We start from the raw sequence: 13,279 nt of genomic DNA on the forward strand, positions 1-13,279 counted from the left end.
CATGGTTTAAAATCCTCTCGTGTAGATAGAACATGGTATTATCATGCCCTACTGTTCTCTGAGGCACAAACATGCAAACAGGGCTCAGTGTATGCAATTATATAACAAAAAGAAATTTAAAAACAATCTACACATTTGCAATTTTATAATGTAAAAAAGTTTTCTTGGGTAGACTGAGCACAAGAGATTTACAACAACCTTCGGTTTTTGTTTTGTTTTTTACAGAGTTACATAACCAGCCCTCTCTCATTTCCACAGTCTGTACTTGTCCTGAAGTGACAGTAATCCAGCAAAACAATGTGTTTGCTTCAAAGTCTGTCTCCCACAGACGACGGGAAAACTACAAACAGTGAGATTATGCTCTTCTGCAGATGGACAGATACTGGACAGCTTTTCAAATTCCTATGTCAGGAAGATTAGCATTAGAGTTTCCACGAAACTGGAAGAGGTGCTGCTGAGGTCATGAGAGACTGACTATAGCTGACGGATACTAGGATGGATGCCATTAAAATACAACTGGAAGAGTCGGGCTGCAAATGAGCCAAAATGGCAAACCTTTCACAGAGGTGATTATGAAGGTGCAGGCTGGCAACTATCCTCCTCCATGATCTCCTTATTATCTCCATGCTATTTATCATCCCCCAGTATTTTGTTTCAGTAGGCATTCAGGTGGCCAATAAATGCTGCTTCCACTCTAGGATATTATTATATTTGCAGATATGTGCACTATTTGCCTATTTTGCAGGATGCCTAATAATGTGGACGTTTCTGTCTGAGCTGGTGCACTAATGAATTGGTGATTTCCTAAGATGGTTCCTCGAGACAGAAACGCTGGTTTGTGGTTTTATTTTGGACCAAACACGATGAGAGCGTTGCACCAGGCCAGCCAATAATTGCCGCTGTGCCGTTATGTTTGATGAGTTGTGTTACTTGTAATGTGAATAAGTACAAGTCATTCATTTAGCCATGATATGAAACAGCATTAATGTGAATACACAAACCAGCACCATTAAACTTTCATAACATCTATCCTCATTGGCTTTTGTGTTTGATTCCAGTTCAGATTTTAACACTGTGCTATTAATTCACCCTCACGGCCCCTGCAGGGTGATAAGCATATTGCAAACAAACAAACAAACTGTTATTTTCAGAGAATAGTCTTGTTGTGTGTGAGTGGGAGTCAAGTAGATAACAAAGCAACAGCTCTGGTGCAATCGGAGCAATAAACAAGCGTAGTCTTGGAGAGAGATTTCAGTAAGCATGACCAGGGCTTTATGCCAATCCCTGCACAGAAAACCTGTTCGAATTCAACCACGAGATCTTCTGAGGTGGATGAACAGATGAGGCAGGTAGCAAAGAGCAGCAAATGTGTTTCCGTGACAGAACAGGTGTCATGAGTATGTAGAAATGTGTGTTTACTTGTGTGCATATAATTGAGAAATGACCCTTAGTGCCAAAAGCTAACTGTGCTGTTATTTATAGTGTAGGCCAAGTGTGAGGGCAGACAGTGTCACAATGGATATTTCATCACAACTGTGGAGTGCACGTGCACGTGCACGTCAGTATACCTGCTCCTCCCACTGCCATGAAACCCAACACTCCTTCAAATCAGCCTTACTGAAACGTCAACAAATATCCTCTATGGCCCAAAATACAGTCAACAAGGTGACAATGATCAGTACGCACACAAATTACAAGATGGAGGTGCAATAACAATCCTCCTCTCTTCCTCTTGAGATACTACATTTAAAAACTGCACTGAAATATGAAACAGCTAATTGTTATATAGTTAAATTTATTTGCAGTTTTCACGATGATGAAGCAGCAAAAGTGACAGGTTTTTGAGAGCTACTGTTAATTTTGTCAGCGATTCACAGATTTAGTCTTAGTCCTGAGACCGTAGGTCCCTTGTTCAATCATATTTAGGCAACCTCTTCCTTTATTGATGGCCCAGAAACACTGGACATTTTGGTCTCGATCCATAAACATTTAATTCTAGTTTCATAAGACAAAAAAAAAACACTTTACACTTTAGTTTTGTTTTAAGTCATCAGAAATGCTGGGAACATTTCAGTCCAGCTTCAGTCAAGACCAACTGCTTTAAAAGTACAAAAAAAGCCCTGCTCTTGCCTCTGTGTTGTTTTCCTGCTGCATCATGCTGTGGGGGCTCATGGAGCATTAGTGTTAAAGTGCAAACAGTCGCTCGTCTGGCACTGTTGACGGTAGGTTCATAGGGGAAAGTTGATGGGTGCAAATTTAACGTGCTGAGTCAGTGGGAAGACGATCTGGAAGAGAAATGTACAGAGTGTGTCCTTTTTCATCATCAGAAACAGATTCTGGAAAAGTTTATCTTTCAATTCTATTTCAGTCACCTCATTTTTATGAAAAGTCACAGTCAGTTTTGTTTTCGTCATGAGTAACTACTGATTGAGTATAGGTTACCGTCTTAATGATTTGCAGAGAGCAGGCTCTGTCATCCATTCATGTGTTTTTAATGGAGACTATCGTGAAAAAAAAAACAAAAAAAAACAAGTCCATAGGTCGTCTCTGCCAGCAGGTCATTTAGGCCAGGGCAGTACAAACACTGCAGTAGTGATAGCAGAAGCAAAGGAGGACGTTGTGCATGTTTTTTGACCAACTGCAAAGGCTGTTTCAACCCAAACCCCGATCTTCTCCCAAACCCATCCAACTTGTTTGTGCTCCTAAGCCTAATGAAACAGCTGTAACTGCATTTTTATGACACTTGCCAGTAAAATGGTTGTCTGGAGTGTGTCATTGTTCCCATGATAGTGGTCTGGTTAGTGAGCCACACTCGAGGGGTTGGAGCCGCCACACATTGCTGAGAACTTGATGATTTAATGAGTAGGAATGGACAGATTCTGAAAAGGGAGCTGCCGAAGTTTTGCTTCAGACTAAATGTAATTAGGCAGAGACGCTCCAGCAGAGAAAACAATGGGACACAATGAAGGCTCCAATCAGTACAACCTCAGTGAAATGCTAAATTATTTCATGGGCTCAGAAAGTGATGGCAAATTTGACTTAGCGTGTCTGGTGATTATTATAGTTGCCTTTCCATTATCTCTGGCTTGATTCTGACAAGCAGGTGATTATCCCTGACTTTTTCCAAATTGTCTTCTGTGTCTGCCACAATGGGAAGAAACTAGCTAGCACCCAAGGGAGCTGCTGGTTGCATTCACCTGCAGCACAGCCGGTGTAGGAGAGCAATTACACAGCTTGGACCAAGTTTCTCTCGCAATTACGCTGTCAAACCGAGCATGGTGGAAACACATGCTGCACGCACACACACACGCACGCACGCACGCACGCACGCACGCACGCACGCACGCACGCACGCACGCACGCACGCACGCACGCACGCACGCACACACACACACACACACACACACACACACACACACACACACACACACACATATTGATTGACACACATGTCCAGATGAATACGTGTAAGGATTCAGATGCACATAAAAGCAGGTACATGTCCACAACCCTGAGTCTGAAACTTCTGCTTAACAGCCTGGTTGACAGAAGGTATAAAGCCACAGGATTATGGCCACTCAGACATTGCACCACTCATCTGAAAACACTGCTTTTTCTCTGAGTGACGGCCGGGAGACACAAAAGAGCAGTGTAATCTGAAATGATCTGAGGTGTCGATGCTCGACATGTAGACCTGGCTGAGTAACTGGGGTTTGATGCAGATACGACACGGAGAAGCTCAAACCCAGAACATCTCCTCATTGTTCTGCTTGGAAATTATCAATAGTAGGTGTGATTATACATAATCTGCTGCTATGGATACAAGCAGTAATTGTGCATGACTAATGTTCAATTCCAGTTTGCAAAGACACCACAAATCACCTCGGCCGACACAGAAATGTGAGACAGAAAGTTGAGTAACCGAGCACAATTGAAACTGCACAACCACACCTGGGATAGGGAGGCTTAGGCAAAGATAGCATAGCCTGCAGGAGTTTGTTTTGAAAGCACTAATTGTGTCATGACCGCACCTCGAGGTGAAGCTTAAGAGATTCAGAAAACATGCTTGAAAAAATATAACGGCCAGTTTTGCACCACTTTTCTGGGATGAGGTTTCACATGCGCTAATCGCTCTTCCAAAGTCAACGTGTGTGCCCTCTGTGCTCAGGCTGTTTTTAGTCCGAGGTTGAAGGGCATGTGGCCTATCGGTGCACAGACAGGAAGTGCATATTCGGAGGCCAATGTCACTTAGTTCTGATTCTCCGCTGTTGTAATTTAAAGCATTTCAGTTAAAATAGTCTGAATCCTGTGTGGCTGACGCCACAGGAAGTGCTGTGTGAATATAGAAGCCAAGATCTCCAGACCGCAGTGTTTACAACACAAACAGAACATAATGCCTCCTTTACATGACAGTGAAAACACTGTTGTTTGGAGACAAAGTGACTCTGTGATGTGCTCACAGGTTTATGATATGCAGTAAAACTCCCACACAACCTACTGAAAACAGTTCTGTCTCAAAGCTGCTCCAAACCAAACTTCAGCAGATATTACTGTATGGCCATAGTTTTCATTTTTTATGTTACAGATCAAAATGTCGATGCCCAAATTAGCAGCTCCAGATGCTACAAAACCCTGATCTTTGCCAATTCAGTTTGGTAGAGTCTCAAACTAATATCAACCTTTGGCTTGCATTTTAGATTGGACGGAAGCAATAAATATAATAACCAGATATTATCTTTGAACATGAAGCACTTGTAAGTATTATTATTAAGTATCATGGTGCAGATAATCAAAAATGTGATGTCCAGGTCGTAGGAGGTGAAAGACAACAGAACATTTCGTAACATGGAGTCTAGTCATCACATTCAAACGATAACAACTAGTCTGAGGTCAGTGAGGTTAAACTCTCCCAGTGGATCAGCAGCAAATCAGGAGACTGACTGGGTGACTCACTATCAGACATGACACCTGCCAAAACGTGACCATGCCGCTCCTCAGGCTCAAAACGCAAACAGATCTTCCCTCCTGGGGTCTCTAGTCCAGAAAGATGCTGTAAGAAGGAACCGGGACCTTTTCAGTGTAAAACCTGAACTTCACTTCACACTCCAGATCTAAGAGCAGCTGTTGCACTTGTGGTTTCCACTCACTCACCCGACTTTCCCTGCTCCCCATCTGACTTCATCCCCTCCTCCGAGGGGAGTTTTCCAGAGGATTCCAGGATCTGTCAGGTGTGTGCTGCAGACTTTCAGGACAGACACAGGCAAAATCCCCAAATAAATAAATAAATAAATAAATAAAATCCTCGATTCTTCAGTGGATCCCACTCAAACTACAGCCATTTTTATGTTTCTCCCACTAAACTCAAGCCTGGGTGACACCAGGAAGTACATCCAGGAGCTGCCGCTGTGTCTTTCCCCGTCTACCTGTTCAAGGCGACTCCCACAGGTTCAGGGATACGGCACAGTCGGGCCCTCCCCCTCACATCAAACGGATCACTAAGTAAGGAGGAGGAGCCCAGTATGGGCTGTCACTGATTTTCCCACACTACTCACACAGACTTGCACACGCACATATGTGCAGGCGAGGGGAGGAGTCAAAACAAAGGTGCAGGCTTGCAGGTAGGTGGGTGTCGATGAGTGTGCAGTGTAACACTGACAGGCTGCACAGCAACAGGTCTGCCAGCTGCTGACTCGCCTGAGGGTCTCAGTAACCTAATACCTTTAAAAAAAGGAAACCTATGGTATTATGAAATACTTGAGCACCATTCAAATGACCACCGCGGAGGGAAATACCTGGGGATGTTTTTTCCTGCCTTTTTAGAGTCAGCAAAACACTTTGAGGCTGATGGCATTTGTTTCCAAAGCTATCCAGCCACATTCTTGAATAACTACAAAGTTAAACATAATAAAGCAGGAGCCTCGACAACATAATAATGGGTGGATTTAGAGCTACAGCCATGGGATAAAAAATACAGCTTCCATTTAAATCGTAATAAACCGGAAATGTTTACATTTCCATTGTAGAAGCCACGTTTTAAAGCTTCCTACATCTCAGTTTAATAATAGTTAGAATTTCTTTAGGTGGCATGAAAACTGAGCAAACAAACCCTCAATCATCAGTTTTCACTATGATTAAGGACACAGGTGCACGGCATTTGTTCACATATCCCTGCATGCTTGTTTTATTCAACCAGCCTTTCGGTGACATGTTGCTTGAGGCAGGCAGTTGAGTGAAGCACCGATCATATGCGAATACTCACACTCCTTTATCAAACACACATGATAAGCCTATGCATTAATTAAGATTTAATTATAAGCCTGCAAAGAAAAAGATATAACTTTCTTTTAATCTGAGCAGACTGAGTCAGACTATAAATGTAATCACCTACAATTTACACAGACAGAGGCTGTCACATAAAGGCAAGACAGTTAGAGCTATGAGTTAGAGACTTATCAACAACTGTATCCTGAAGATATTTCTCTTTCATACTAACGAGGAATAAAAAGGGAATTTGCTGCCGACACTGTTGCGTGCAAACCTAAATGTTGTGACTATTGTAAGAACAAGTTGTTATAAAAATATTTAGTTAATAAGTGATATTTAAACAGAACATTATATCATTTAAAAACTGCCCATCTCATAATTCTGATTACTTTATATTTTACACTCGGTGTTTGGGTCTACCCACACTGTGCTGCAGCAACAGGAAGCTTCCCTGGCCAACCATGACTCTCTCTGAAGCAATGAAGCAGCTAAAGAAAATCACCTATTGTTGTCCATCGTGTCTATGCATAATGGACAATGGGGTGAAACCAAATGCCTCTATGCTCAACAACTATGCAGTAAATTAAAAACTTAAGTTACATGCACAGCCACGTTTTTGTGAGGCCAGAGGATTGTGGGGCTTGTGAACGTGTGAGTATATGATGCTTTCACTCCAACATAACGACTACAGAGTACTGAGCAGACAGCAGGGAGAGAGTGCTGAGCTATGCTGAACTACACAATTGGTATCCAGTCACTGATTTTTGTTGGACCTTATTTTCCTGTTACAGTCACAAGGCCATTTTATAAAACGGTAACAAATTCCTTTTAACGTCAGTGAAGGGGAAGGCTTCAGTAGTTGCTGCGACTATAAAGGACATCACGTACCGTAGGATGAGAGACGAGTCTGCATTTTCCTCCTTCTGGAGAAAAGAAACTGAGAAAGAGAATCTGAGACATACAGTATAATAGTGTCATTTATTTTGTGACGCTGTGGCTTGTGAAGTTATTTAAAGAATCGTGCTGGTAAAATTGTGTGGTGGAGTGCCTGAGAACTGACGGCAGAGCAGCTCTTTAAATGTAGAAGGAGGCAGGTTCGTGACAAAGAGCTGGTACAATCTGAAACAACGTCAAGCTGCAAAATACATTTTCACTATTATCATTCAAGCTTGCATATTTAACCACCACCGTAAGTTACAAGCAACGTACCACACGGACCATAGGAACAAAACCATTTTTGCTTGCTCAGTACACGACAGGCTGCATCATATAAATTACACTGTTATTGTTCCAGGCCTGTTGGAACATGCTAGTCTAGTGTAAGGTAAGTAGGAAGTGGTCCAGCTGCAGCTCTGGCCCAGACACTTATGAAGATAAAGTGCTAATCAGCAGGTCTGTTGGGTTCCCTAATTAAAAGAATGTACTTGGCACACGCTGACTATTTACACTACATTAAGACAGCATCAAATCACACTGCAGGGACCGGAGACTGAAAGGAAATTAGCTTTCTATGACACGCGTGGCTTGGAATGTGTGATGACAGTGTAAAAAAAAAAAAAAAAATTTACCTAAGCGGTGAAACTGCTGACGCTAACCTTGCTCTTTGTGTGATGCAGCATCATGCACAAGCATACACATGTTTCTAAACTGTGGGACGCCTGGAGGTGGTGAGCTGAGAGCAGTATTCCTTAAGTGAAAATCAATGGGAGCCGCCAATTCCTCTCTCTCCGCAGTCGGTTTAGACAACACTTCAAAAGGCAGCACCTCCGCCTAAGCCCAGCTGGAAGATGTCAACCAGCCCCCGATAGAAAAAGTAAGAAATTAAACGACTTTGAGAGCTAATTTTTTGGTACGTAGTTTTCAAACTACAGGGGTTTGACAAGGTATTTGGAGGTCTCTGATTTGTTATGACCTTAAATGGGCAGTCATTTCCTTTCTCCCTTAGGCAAAGCACAAAAATGAGCAGGGTGGGTCAAAGACAACGTCAACTTGAATGAGAGCTAAATGTGTGCAACCTTATACTGCTGATCCAGTCCGAGTCTGAAAAGTCTTTGTGTCTTTCTGCACTACAGTTTGCGATCCACATCTAAATCGTCCTTTCTGCTCAACCAAACCAGTTCCTTCACTCCTCCTCTTCTTTGTCAGCTATGCTATTTGCCTCCCTCCCTCTTGGTTCTCCCACCTTTCACCCTCCATGCTGGGTAATCAGCGAAAAGAAACTAGCCAGCCACCAGGTGCCACTCAGCTCTTTTCCAGACCTGCCAGCTCCGGCGACCACCATCCTATTCCACCGTCGCCTTTGCTGCCAATTCAATAGTGCCAGACTCTAGCCCGGATTAGCTGCCCGTGGGTATTTTTAACTGCTATTTGAAGGGAAAGGACAAGGTATTACAAGCAGTGACCGGTTGTACCAGTTGGCTGTTCGCCTCGTGTCAAGCCTCTGTCCAAGGTGGAATTCAAAAATAGAAAATGCACCTCTAGTAACAACTTGGTGCGGTGCTGCACCTAATGAGAGTAGGTGTTAAGTGAAAGTCTTGGTGATTGGTTGCAAAACAAACAAAACTCTAGTGTTTAAACATAAAATAAACAGTAAAGTCAACGTGTTTTACGTATTCAATATATGCCAATTTGTAAAAGTAGTGTACCAGAAAACATGCATTTGACACATTAGTCTCTTAAGGCAGTAATTAAAAGGAAGAGCAGCTAATGAGCGTGTCTATTTTAGATGTCTAATCAGCACAAGCTGAGCCCACACACTTTCCTGTGAAGGAAATTTATTTGAAGGCTTTAACTTTAGGCTCAGCTCCCTGTGCACCACAGCAGTCCAGTACAACACCCACACCACTGTTGATCTCATGCTCCATCATGTCTCTACAGTGTGAAGATTACTATCCCGGTTGCTCTGCACTCAGCAGCAAACCAACCAAGTACCCACAGGAGGTTCCAGTCTGATGAGTCCAGCACAAGTACTTTGACAATGATGTGCATTGCAAACCTTGGCGGAGCCCAACACCCACAGACAGAGCCCGCACTTAAGGTGTACAAGGACAGAATGTGTCATAGCAGAGACAACCACAAACACCCAGGGGGACATATCTCAGAAACCTTCTGCAAGTCTTTAGTACACATGTAGTGGGCTAGAAACCTTGTCCCTAGGTTATTGCAGTTGTTGCCAGATTACACATTGTCATTTATATGTATATTTATGCAAATGACTAATGACCACTTCAAACTAAATAGAATGAAAGGATGCCTTGAGAAATCATATCTATCTATATCTACAGACAGATATTTCTGCATTTGTATATTTATAAATGCATCTGAAGTGACATGGTGACAGTAATGCTGGCAGACTGAGCTGTGCTGTGCTGTCAGACAAAGGTCACTGCCTGCACATTTATTGTGTCTGGTCCATTTGCTAAGGGAAAAGCTGTGTGCTAAAGGCAAGAATTTCAGACACAACAAACTGAGAGTACACATCACAATCATTCAGACCTGCTGCAGACACACTGCTCAGCCGTTGTCAAAGCTATGAAATAAATTAGAAGACAAAGTGTGCTTCCCATTACTTTAAAATGTCTCGTTTCCTTCAAGTGCATCTTGCGTCTTAGTCCTTCCCATGGAAGGAAAAATGTGAAGAAAGAAGAATCAACAAATCTGAATCACAGCTGGATCAACTGTCAATCTGCAGATATGGGGAGTTCTAGATGCCTTGACGTTGCACAGATATGAGATTTCCCTGCTGTACAGGCAACAACTACTGTCCAATCACTGATCTCAGATTAAAGGATGTGTTGGTCCAATAAAAGACAACAAAAGATGCTCATCTCCTCCAAGCAGCCTCCTCGTCCTCCGATCAGTAATAAAGAAACAGAGATGTCCTTCATGATGGGAAGGTAAGGTAATGAAAAGCAGCCATAGTCTGTGACAAACTGACGTGTGCTGGGTCATTATTTTCAGACCCACACTGGTATGTATGTTAGAAAAGGCCTTGATCTTTGAGTTGAATAGCACAGCTCCAGATGAAAGATTAGGATGTAATATATTATGTGGCAGAGTTAAATGTCACACTTCAGGGGACTAATTTGTTTAATTATAACTTGGAGGTGCTGAATATTTTCAAATAAACTAAGAGACTATGAAAATAGCAGGTATTAGGAAAGGCTCACACACACACACACACACACACACACACACACACACACACTCGTATAAACCTGTGTATATTTCAGGAGGGAATCTGCAGTGGACTTATTGAAATTCAACTTTTTCCCTTTAAGACTTTTGAGGTCCACTTGTCAGCACCGTCCATTAATGAAGCAGTTAGAGGCACAGACTGCAGATAATTGGATGCTGCCCAGTATCCTTTAATAGAAAGGTCAGAGGACTGGGACACACAAGAAACCCCTTTATCTATGAACGATACAACACAGCATTTGGGATTTTATAGCACAAGTGTTTATGCGTCTATATAAACCCATGTCTCTGAAGATCATAGCTACTGCACTGAGGCTGTATTACCTTCTGTCTGTTTGTGGTCAACAGTCTGCAGGATTTTGCCCAGCACTTGACCACGATCAGCTCCAAATGTGTTTGACTTGCTGCAACCATTGTGGCTGAGAATTTCTAATGTGTGCAAATTACAGCTGAGAGTCCTGGATATTGTTGCTGAAAGCAATTTAAGTGCCAGTCTCCCAGTGGCTGTAAGAGGGCAGGTGTCTTGGAAAATGTCAGCACAAGAGAAAAATGGAAATGCTCAGCAGAAACCACCACACGCATGCATTCACACCCACACATACTGTACATATATACAGTATTATTGTTTCTGAGTCTGTCTCAGTATCATTACACGACGTAGGCACCATGGTGTCCTTAAGAAATCTTTCACCTTGTTCTCTGGCTCCTCACTAGCACTTCATCACTTTCTTCCTTATTCTTCCTTCTCCTACTCGTGTGTGTCCTTCCCTCCTAAGCCTATTTATTCTGGACACCCTGTTCGACTTCTTCGCACTGACCTCCCTATTTTAAAACAGCTCACATGCCACAGACCTCACCCACCTGGTGACATCATTGCCTGATAATGTGCAGAAGCAGCACCTGTCTCCCTAATGATACAGTGCTCACAGCTTATGTTTGTTTCTCCTCTCCTTGCCCGTCCCTCCATCTCTCTCTCACTGCAGAGCTGAGATGAATTTGCTGATAACACAACCCCTCAGTCCCCTGTTCTCATTTTGATGAAACCTGTGGTGATATACTTGGCCTTGACCAATGCAGGGGTTGTTGATGTGGGTGCTCATCTGTTTTTCCTGACTCTGCACATTTACAGCACCTGGGAAATGACTATATACTGGATATACCAGCTGGCACAGGTTGAAGGAGAGTTCGTGTACGTGCGCAGCAAATGTGTTAATTTAAATGTACATGAATATGCACATAAAATCAACCTCATCAAGTACAGTGTGTCACAAATGACTCCCCAACGTGCACAACTGAAATTAAATCCTTTACCATACTTTTTAATTTTAGAATTGGATATAGAAAAACAAGTCTAACTCCGGCTCACCTGAAAGAAACTCTAATATCTTTTAATTAGGCAAAACTAAAAATCTCAAAACGTTACAAAAAAAAAAAAAAAAAAAAAAAAACCTGATAAAATTACAAGTTCTGCATTTAGAATAGCAAAGGTATGTACATTAAAATGCAGCAGTGGGAAAAAGGAATATACATGTTGTCGTGTGTAATTAGAAAATATTAGCTGTTGTATTTTGTTATTCTTAGAATGAGCCATTTCAATCTACCCAGGGAGCAGGTCTCCTTCCACGGAGGCAGCCATGTTGTGCCTGTTTCTACAGTAGCCCAGAATGGACAAACCAAACTGTGGCTCCAGACAGGGAATTGTGTTTGGTGACGACCACCCTCCCCGGGTGCCCTGCAGGTCCCATTCTGCGATCGATGCCACCTAAACCTTCACATTTTACACATTGCACCTTTAAGTCCATACTGACACTGCAGGTCACGACCATATATGATACAAGATTTCTACTAAAACAATATAGTAACCAAAAATCAACAATTTTCTTCCCTTTATTTAAAACCTACATGTGAGTACTGTCAGTATCATCACTACACTGACAGACACTAATAGGAGAGAGGAGAAACCTGGCAGCCAAATAAAGCCCCACTCAGGTTACTCTAACGAACAAGGAGCCCTTAGGGGCTGCCTGGTTACACTAGAGATCCATACTTGAGCTGGCAGCCTTAAAGCATCTACAATCCAAGAGACGATTTTGTACTGATGCCATCCTTTGTTACTTTGATCCTCGCTACCCAATGTGCTTAAAATAAGCTTTTGTCATGAACGTGCTGGTACGTGGAAAAAGAATAAACTACTACAACTGTGTTTGTCCTGAGATCCCGTCAGACTAACGTGAGACACGTCTGACCAGCCAGTCAGATAACAGCCTGGGAGTAAATAAAGTCTTTAAAGTTTATTGGTCTGCTCTTAGGGATGTTCACAGTGACACAAGTGACTAAACACCAACATCAGAATATTAAACATGAGTGAGAATGGAGTACGATGGCATTCGCTGCGAACAGAGCCATATTGTATTATAATTTTATAGAAGAACTGGGAGGCATGAATGCATTAAATTTAAAACCAATAACAATTAAGGCTGTCCTCATAAGAACCATAAGAAGGCCTCCATTAGCAACACAGGTAACTGCAGGATTTTCATCTTTTTTAATTAAAGGGTAAACAGCTGGTGCAGGAGGTTTAAAGATACATTATGTAAGATTAGTGGCTTTATAGTCTGTATAATGTATAGGCTCAATCATAAGGTTATCTGGGCTAACAGCCTTTTGTATTGTAGTTTTTTCTTACCTCGTTAGTGTACATTTATAAATGAGCACCAATTAAGCAACTGAGACATAAGGCTTCACCTCATAAATGACTATGTACCAGTCATTAGGCACTGGATAAAATGTACATATATTTTAGTAAAGGTTTAATGTA

At 42.2% G+C, this 13,279-nt stretch overlaps 1 protein-coding gene across 2 annotated transcripts in view; it reads right to left on the reverse strand.

The window, feature by feature from the left end:
* Positions 1–13,279, reverse strand: part of LOC113145383 (kazrin-like) — a 114,094-nt gene that overhangs the window by 25,541 nt on the left and 75,274 nt on the right. The gene's annotated exons all lie outside the window — the stretch shown is intronic.

This window comes from Mastacembelus armatus, chromosome 7 (genome assembly GCF_900324485.2).
Source record: "Mastacembelus armatus chromosome 7, fMasArm1.2, whole genome shotgun sequence".
Lineage (NCBI taxonomy): Eukaryota > Metazoa > Chordata > Actinopteri > Synbranchiformes > Mastacembelidae > Mastacembelus > Mastacembelus armatus.